The sequence below is a fragment of the Cyprinodon variegatus genome, unplaced genomic scaffold (assembly GCF_000732505.1).
Source record: "Cyprinodon variegatus isolate N-32 unplaced genomic scaffold, C_variegatus-1.0 Scaffold648, whole genome shotgun sequence".
Taxonomy (NCBI): domain Eukaryota; kingdom Metazoa; phylum Chordata; class Actinopteri; order Cyprinodontiformes; family Cyprinodontidae; genus Cyprinodon; species Cyprinodon variegatus.
In genome coordinates this window covers 380,554-389,022 of record NW_015151101.1, presented here as the reverse complement: position 1 = coordinate 389,022, position 8,469 = coordinate 380,554, and positions in this window count along the sequence as shown.

Genomic DNA, 8,469 nt, shown 5'->3' with positions numbered 1-8,469 from the left:
GCAAAATTCCAGTTTGCGAGCGCAAATTACTGCACGCAAAATTGGATCTTGATAAATCCGGCCCTAAGTGTAGTTACAGTTTTGAATAGGTAAATAACATGATCTGCCAATTAACTTACCTAGGTTTTAAGTAGATATTCTGGTTTCTCTAACTACAATGAGTAACTTGAGCTATTTAGAGATTGAAATTGATGTGGAAAAGTGTTTCTTCTGCCCAGCGTTATATTATTATATTGTGTTTATTTGACTTTTCCCTTATTTTATTACTTTAAAAAAAACTTGATATGCATGTAAGACTTTATTCAGCACCTGATCACATGATCAAGGCCTTTTTCTCTTATATTGGAGCTTATATGCTCAACAGGCTTTTTAGTCACCTCAGGGATGGCTTTGTCTCATCTTACTGACACTTCTCAATATAGAACCATATAGTGCTAAAAGATGTGATTGAAAAGGTGATGAAAAAACGTACTTTTTGTTTAGTTGTATTCTTTCATAGATCAGTTGACAAAAATGGCTTTTATGAAAATTTGTCTTGATTCGAGAGGCTGCTTTTTTCAGAGCTTCTTATGCATGACCTTTCAGCTAATGATTATCAGGCACTTCAACCTGTACAGAGGCAAGACTAAGTCAATAAGAAAACAGCTCAGCAGGTGCTGCCAACAGGCTGAATTTTACAGACAAATCAGTTTATAGAGCGCTTGATTCAATATTTTCTGTTATCCCTCTGACTGTATCCAACTTAATTAAGAACCAACTAAATACCATCTTAAAGTGCTGCTTGCAATTGTAACACTGTTTATTTATCCCTTAGATAAAAAAAACAACAAAAAACAACAACAAACAGCAACAAAAACACCAATAAAGATTTACTAGCACAGGAGACCCACACTGATCCTGTAAAGGTTTTTCACTCTGGTAAAAATTTGATGCTGAGCTGGGCTGACATAATGAAGAGGCTGTAACTTCATAGGTTAAGCCAGACCTGTGGGCAGCTGTATCAAGGAATATTCTTATCAAAATAAGCTGTTGTTCTAATTATATGTTTATCTCCATAAGTTATTAGAAGGTTACACCTGAGGTTTTCTACAACGTCAATGTCTAAACATTGACAATAGGGTATTTGACATCCTTAACAGTTACGAAAGAAGAAAATTTTCCTGGAAATAGTTTTAATAAAGCTCAGATGGAGGCAAAGCTCAGCAAAAAGGAAAAAACTGCACTTCAACATAATTCCTTTGAGGAGAAAGAGCATTTATCGTTGCCTTCAAACAGACTAGCACCAGCAAAGATTATTGCTTTAGTGTGAGCTACAGAGTCTCTGTGCACAGTTGGAAAAACACGAAGATCAAGTGAAATCTATCAGGCTTTCAAAAATACTACTATCCTCTTCTTTATCCTACACCTTGTCCTTAAGATCACGAGCTGGTCTGTGAAAGTATCAAAGTTTTGCTAGAAAGCATCATGAAATAAGCATTATCATGTTATGCATCTTTAAGCATCTCAAACAAAACTTCTTTATTCATCATTTGAAACAAGAAAAATCAAGGCACTTTACAAATAATCTATTTGCAGGTGGAAGAATGTGTTGACAGGACAACTAAAAGCTGTGCCCTTCAAAAATCTTCTATTTTGTGTAAACGTGGTTGAAAGAAATCCATAGGAAGTAATTTTTTTGTTTGCTATAATCAATAGTGGTAACACTGGTACAGTAAGAGAAATATCAGACAGTTTTGATCATAAAGCAAAACAATCTTGTGCAGCAGAAAGCATGACACAGCATTATCTTGCCTCTCTCAACAGAAAATTGTGCTTCAGCATGACCAAGACCTATGACCATATAGCAAGAAATCAGTGGTGGCTGCTGCTCTCTGAAATAGGGAAGGCGCAATAGTGTTAATTAAATCCAAACATAATGTAATGCATTAAAAAATGTTGAAATACATAAAACATGTTACTACAACAGGTGAAACTTATTTGCCAAGGTACATCAGTTCTATGTTCACAGATAAAAAAAAAAAAACTGGAGCACATCAAGAAAAAAACACTGTCCCTAGTGCGAAACATGGAGGAGACTCTGTTATGTTATGAGGCTGATTAGCTTCAACTAGCACAGGGAGCCATGAAACTCTATGGGATACGATGACATTTTAAAACTATCAAGGGATTCTAGAGAGAAATGTGCTGAAAGGAGTCAATTTCCCTTGCCCAGAACAGAAGGGGGCCCAAAATTGGCACTCTGGCCAATAAAAATACAGGCAGAAGTAATTTCTTAGAAAATATTTGTGATACAAATATTTAACATTAGAGTAATTAAATACATCTGCATAAGTTATGTAATATGTTTTCTTTAAATAAGTGGCAATTAGAACCCTCACCAACCAACATAAAATGGCGAGTTGCAACTTTTGAAGTTTGGTTGCCAAGAAGTTAGACTTTAAAGACATCATAAATGACTGTACCACTAAGAAAGCTCACTTGAAAAAGAGGAGGGGCGGCTGGTCTGCTGGCAAGGTAGGCATTTATTGGTGAAGCAACACACATTCAATTTAATTTACTTCAGTTCAATAAAGCTTATTTATACTGGGGGCAAAAATCACAACACGTCACCTCAAGATGCTTTACAAAATCAGATAGATAGAATAGAATCATAAAGAATGATTGTAAAAAGTTACCTAAGACTCAACAGTAAGAGTGAGTTGAGGGTCTGCCTCAGTTGAAATTTGCCTTAAAAGATCCCAAACAGAGGAATTCAGGAGGCAACCTGATCATGGTCGCACCTTTAATTTAAACTCAATCTACATAATGGAGCTTAGAGCTAAATTAATCCAGCTCTGAGTATAGTGACCCAACAGAGGAGCCTTTTTTTACCACTTGTGTCCAGGATTTATATTTGTTTTTTTATCACCCTTAGGTTATAATAATAGAGGAGGGTCAGTAGGTAGATCCAGTAGATTATTTAAACTTTCAGCTCAGCTCTTTTATTCACAACAGACCAGAGCAACTTCATTACATCAAAAAACCCTCATTCATTCTCCTATTTCATCATTACGATGATGCTAATATGACAAAATGACACTCCTTCAATTGAGAAAGTGACCAACCATGGGCTGGAAACTGCAACACCACACTAAATCATGTATATTGTGCCCTAAAAAGATGCACAGATTTATTTTCTGTGAAAAAGGCAAACAGATATGAAAATATATATATTTTACAAGTTGGGGGTTTCCTTTAGGAAACGTACAAGGAAATGCTTCCTTCAATGCTAACTTGCTTTAACCTAACACGATAGAACAAAAACACTAATAACAGACAAACTATTTTATTTAACAGGACACTTTTACTAAGATAAACATGTTGTTTTTCCACTATAAACATCTATGGTAGAAAGAAAAACATCCACATAATGCTCATCCCTATTGCTTTGAATGCCAGCAAATTCCAATGCTTGGATATTCCACTTCAGTGTTTTGACTTTTTTGGCAGCAGGATGTTGTAAGTTTCTCACACAGAAGATGAATGTTTTATGTGAGACCATGAAGTAAGTGTGAAGTGCTTTCTCACGGTTGTTGCTTGGGAGCTGGCTGCCCTGACTATGGACACATTATGTGGTGTCTGCCGTATGTATGCCTGCAGGCCTCTTTCGGTTCTAGCTCTAGTGTGTCCTGGCTGTGACGTTAGCATCGGACGTAGATGTCATCCACTCAAGACTGTGCTAGAGATTAACAGGTGGTCAAAAAAAAATCAAACCATGGGCAATCTTGTCAACTATTGGAGTTAATCGTTTGAAACCGTTGCTATGATTTCAGTTAACCACAATTTGGTATATATAAAGACAGGTTTTTTAAGCATTTAAAAATGTATATTTAATTTATAACTATTTATATATATATTATATATTTATATTATATATATTTCATAAACAAAATGCTGAATTTTGGTTTTTGCTAAAAGGTTTTAACCAAGTACTTAGTCAAAACTGATTGACTGATGGGAGAAAATGTTTTACATGTTGAAAACAAATCATTAAGAAAATCTAAGACTATTAGCCTTATCCAGAGATTGTGAACGAGAAGACAGTACTTGTTTTTAAAAGTTAATAGGAAAAGGGGAAATTATGCTCCACTTAAAGTTGTCTCAAACCGCATGGAAATCAAAACTAGTAAATTGTAAAAGAAAAAGAAAAGAAATGGAAAAAATAGAAAGCTATGATTTCAAAAAAATCTAATTAGAGACAGAATTATATATATATATATATATATATATATATATATATATATATATATATATATATATATATATATTTAAATATATATAAAGAACTCAGTAAATTATTGGTTTTAGAGTAACCAAAGCTGTTGGTACTGTAAAATTAATGACATTTAGCAGTGAATTCAAATTCCCGTCCTCAAGGGCTGATGTCCTGCAACTTTTATATGCTTCTCTGCTTCAACACACCTGACTCAAACATCCATTAGCAGACCTCTGTAGAGCCTGGCTGCATGCTAGAAAAGATGTTCTGTCTTTTTATTCAGGTACAGAGGGGATGGGACATATCTAAAAGTTGCAGGACAACTATCTTTGGGGACCTGGATACCATTTATATAAAGCTAAGTTTTAAAAAAGAGGCCCTTGCAAAGTCTACTTGTTAAAAAATAAATACTCCTGAAGAGTATTCAGTATTTACCTGAGTCAACAAAACGGAAATGGTGAAAAAATGCTGTTTACTGATGAAAGCAGGATTTTCTTTTCTTGCTCTTTTCTTGGCTCCTAAGCCATCGTCTGTTGATGGCCGATGATCAAAATGATGAATTCAAGTAATAGTAAACTGTGAATCACTGAGATTGACTAGTCAGGCAGAAATGTTTCACATACTACAGTGTCAGGCCAATTTATTCCATGCTAGGGGACATGGATATGTTTGAATGAATAAAAATAATTCAACAAATTATATTACTTTATATTATGGAGAAGAATTACCATTATATGGAGTGTCTGAACAACACAAAGGCTCAAAACACATCAGTAAACCAACAGAGTCCTGATTTCAGATGAAAATAATGTTAGACTATAAAGCTGCGCAAACCCTAGACCTTAATCTAATGACAATCTTTTATTTATTTATAAATTTTTTTGTTAGAGACAATATACATTAATGAACATTTCTGTCATTGTGTCAGTATTAGCTACGAAGCTAGTTTTCAACTATTGTCCCTGGGCAAAAATTCAAACAAGAAATTGAAGGTTTATTCTTTTTCTTTTAAGACTGTTCTATTTTTGAAAATTGGAAAGTCATCACAGGTTTTATCCCGTAATGTAGACCAACTGCTAAAAAGGATATTATGGTGTACAACCGAACTATAGATTTTATGAGTGGCAAACTGGCTGATGATTAATGTTTCTGCATTAACATGTAGTTTTGCCGCGACCTCCCTGGAGGTTCTTTTCCAGTTTGTTAATAAAAAGGAAAGAGCTGAGCTGAAAGGTTTAAATGACACTAACTAGATGTACAACTACTGGCTCCTCAGACAATTGCAGTAGGGTGAAGGAGGTCAGTGGTACAAGGTCTTTGGCACAATTGCTGGCATTTCTTTTCCCAGACCAATAAGCACTGAAGTGTCACTTTTAATTTGCCGCTGATTAGCTGACAGAGACACCCCTCATGGTATTGTTAGCTAACCCTCTGGGTGAACCTAGATTTTTCGTCCACTTTGTTTAACTATTAAGAATATATAGTCAGTTCACCTTGTTGTTCTGTTGTTGTTGTTGTATTTGTTTATACAGTAAGATAGCAAAGAAAGATCATTTAATTTACTCCACAAAATGATGCAGTTAAAACTTAAATCAGTGCAAAATAAGCTAATAGGTTTTTGCAGGATCCTCTCAAGAGCACATCGCTGGTGAGTGACTGCCAGTTAAATAGCTCTGGAGTTAAATAGCTATGAGACAAAGCCGCGATGAGCATAAATGCATCAAGTGAGGCATAAACAATTGAATCTGAGGAGGAGAAAATAAAACAGTTTCAAGATAATGTTTCCATCACCTCAGCCAATCGAATTGTGCACAGACAGGGAAAATCCCTGGCATGACAGAGGCGATGTAATCACGGCTCATTTCTTGGGTGTTGCAGGAATTCTAGCACAGGAGTGCTGCCTTAATGAAACATGTCAGTGGTCGATAGGTCTGAACCAGGGGAGGCTAAAAAACAATCTCTGGCTGATGAGCGAGTTGACTAAAAGGATTGTAACGATGTAAAACAGAGTATTTTTACTGTGCGTTTAATCACTAAGATTAAAAAAAGAAAGATTACACATTGTGTTTCTGAAACATAAGTATATGCATCATGCATTTGTTAACATACATGCATCAATATCGATTTGCAGTCAGAAGCTGAAAAGACTCCTAATGGCCTTAAATGACTTTTGTATTTTTAGTCTTTGAAGCAGCACTTCAAGTGTCAGTTTAATTAAATTCATTTATGTCATAAAGCACCAACACATTTCAACAAACATTTCAAAGCTTTTTAAAAATGACTGGGACCTAAACTTTGAACTCATTGCAGACAAAGTCACAATCTAAGATGCAGAAATATTTATATAATGAATAATATGATACACTTTTTTCAACAAATGGCAAATCTTTTTTATTCACAATAAATCAGTGTAGACCTTTTCTTTAGGCCATTTTTAATTATTAAGATTACTTTTGAGTGTTTTAGATTTTTTTTTAAACAGAGGTGACAGTGGCGTTGACATGATTTCGGATCAAGACTTTGGCACAGCAGCAGTAAGTAGGACAGGAGAACTGAGTTTATTTGAAGGGTTTTTATTGTTCAGACTGGAAGCAGAGAAAACAGGAAATCAAAAGCGGTGTCTCACTGCAAAACAGGTCAGGTAATCAGTATGAGTTCCAGCTGATGTTGGGATGAACAGTGAGGGCAGACTTACTTCTCAGGTCTTGGAAACAGGTTGAGAGGGGGAGCAACAGTGTCCACAGAGAGGGGGGTGAAAACCTTGGAGTTACCAGGTTCTTTAGGCGTTGTGTCCTTGGGCAAGACGCTTCACCCGCATTGCCTACTGATGGTGGTCAAATGGCCTGGTGGCTGGTTAAAGTTCTTTACATTATGGCCAGATTCACCCAGAAGCAAACACCAATCCTTAAACATTAATACACCGATATGCAGATCAATAGACAACTTGGTGTTAAGTGCCTTTCTCAGGGGCACAATGAGATGTGGCGGAGAAAGTTAGGAGCAAACCAAGTGTAAGACTAATTATATACCCACTGAGCTGCGGTTGCCCCTTTAAAGTGATTAAGGTGCAATATAAATGTCAAAAACTTGTCTGAAGTGGTTGAAAGAACTGGATTGGAATAAAAGACATTTCCCCTGGGTACCTGCTGTTCAGTTACAGATATCTGTAACTGAACAGCAGACACTGTATAGTGTCCTCTGGAAAACCATTCTCCATGGCCTCATTTAGGCGTTCGGATAAATTGGCCATGTCTTTTTAATTAAATTTTTAACAGTAATAACTGCTCCATCCAAGGTGCAAAGACATGCTGTTCTGTTTCCAATTGAACAGAGCTCTTTGAAATGCTCCAAACTTGGGATATTGTTTCATGATTGAACCCCTTATTAAGCATCCCCATGTATTTGTCCCTAACATGTCTGGTTTTTAAATTGACGTTTGTTCACTAATCTTCCCATAAAACAATTCAGAGGTTTTCTTAAGAACTGGATTTATAACCATATTTAAAATAATCCACACAGGAAAGTTTTACTTATAAAGTGACCTGAGGGGGTGTGCTTTCATGGCGCAGTGGTTGGCGCTCACGACCCATGTATTGAGGCCTTGGTCCTCGACTCGGGTTCGACCTGTGGTCCTTTCCCGCATGTGCATGTCTGTGTTTCTAGAGCATTTCTTTTTACTGCCATGGAGAAGAAGCTGTGTTTAAATCTGTTGGTGAGGGCTTGAATGACTCTAACAGAGGGAAGGTTTGAGAAGAGACATAATGGATAGGCTGGGTTGTTAGGGACCTTTGTAGCACTTTGAAGGATACAGCTTGATTAGATCTTCTCAAGGTGTGGAAGATTAGCCAATGATCACATAACGGTCTTAGTGAGCTGCTGTAGTTGTTTCTTTTGAAATGCAGTGTAGCTGGCATACCACACTGTCCATTCATAGGTCGGGACACTCTTTACTGAGTAGTTTAAAAGGTTTTTCCAGAAGAGGTAGAAGCAGTCTGTTTACAGACTACTTACAGATCTGTTTACAGACCAAACAGATACTCTGAGATGAGATGTAAAAAGAAAATTATTTTCTACCACATTAATTCTTATACTCAAGTTTAATATGGTCCTTGAATGGTGGAAGTCAGTGATGTTTTTTTTGTTCTGTCTTCTAGGTATATATATATATATATATATATATATATATATATATATATATATATATATATATATAT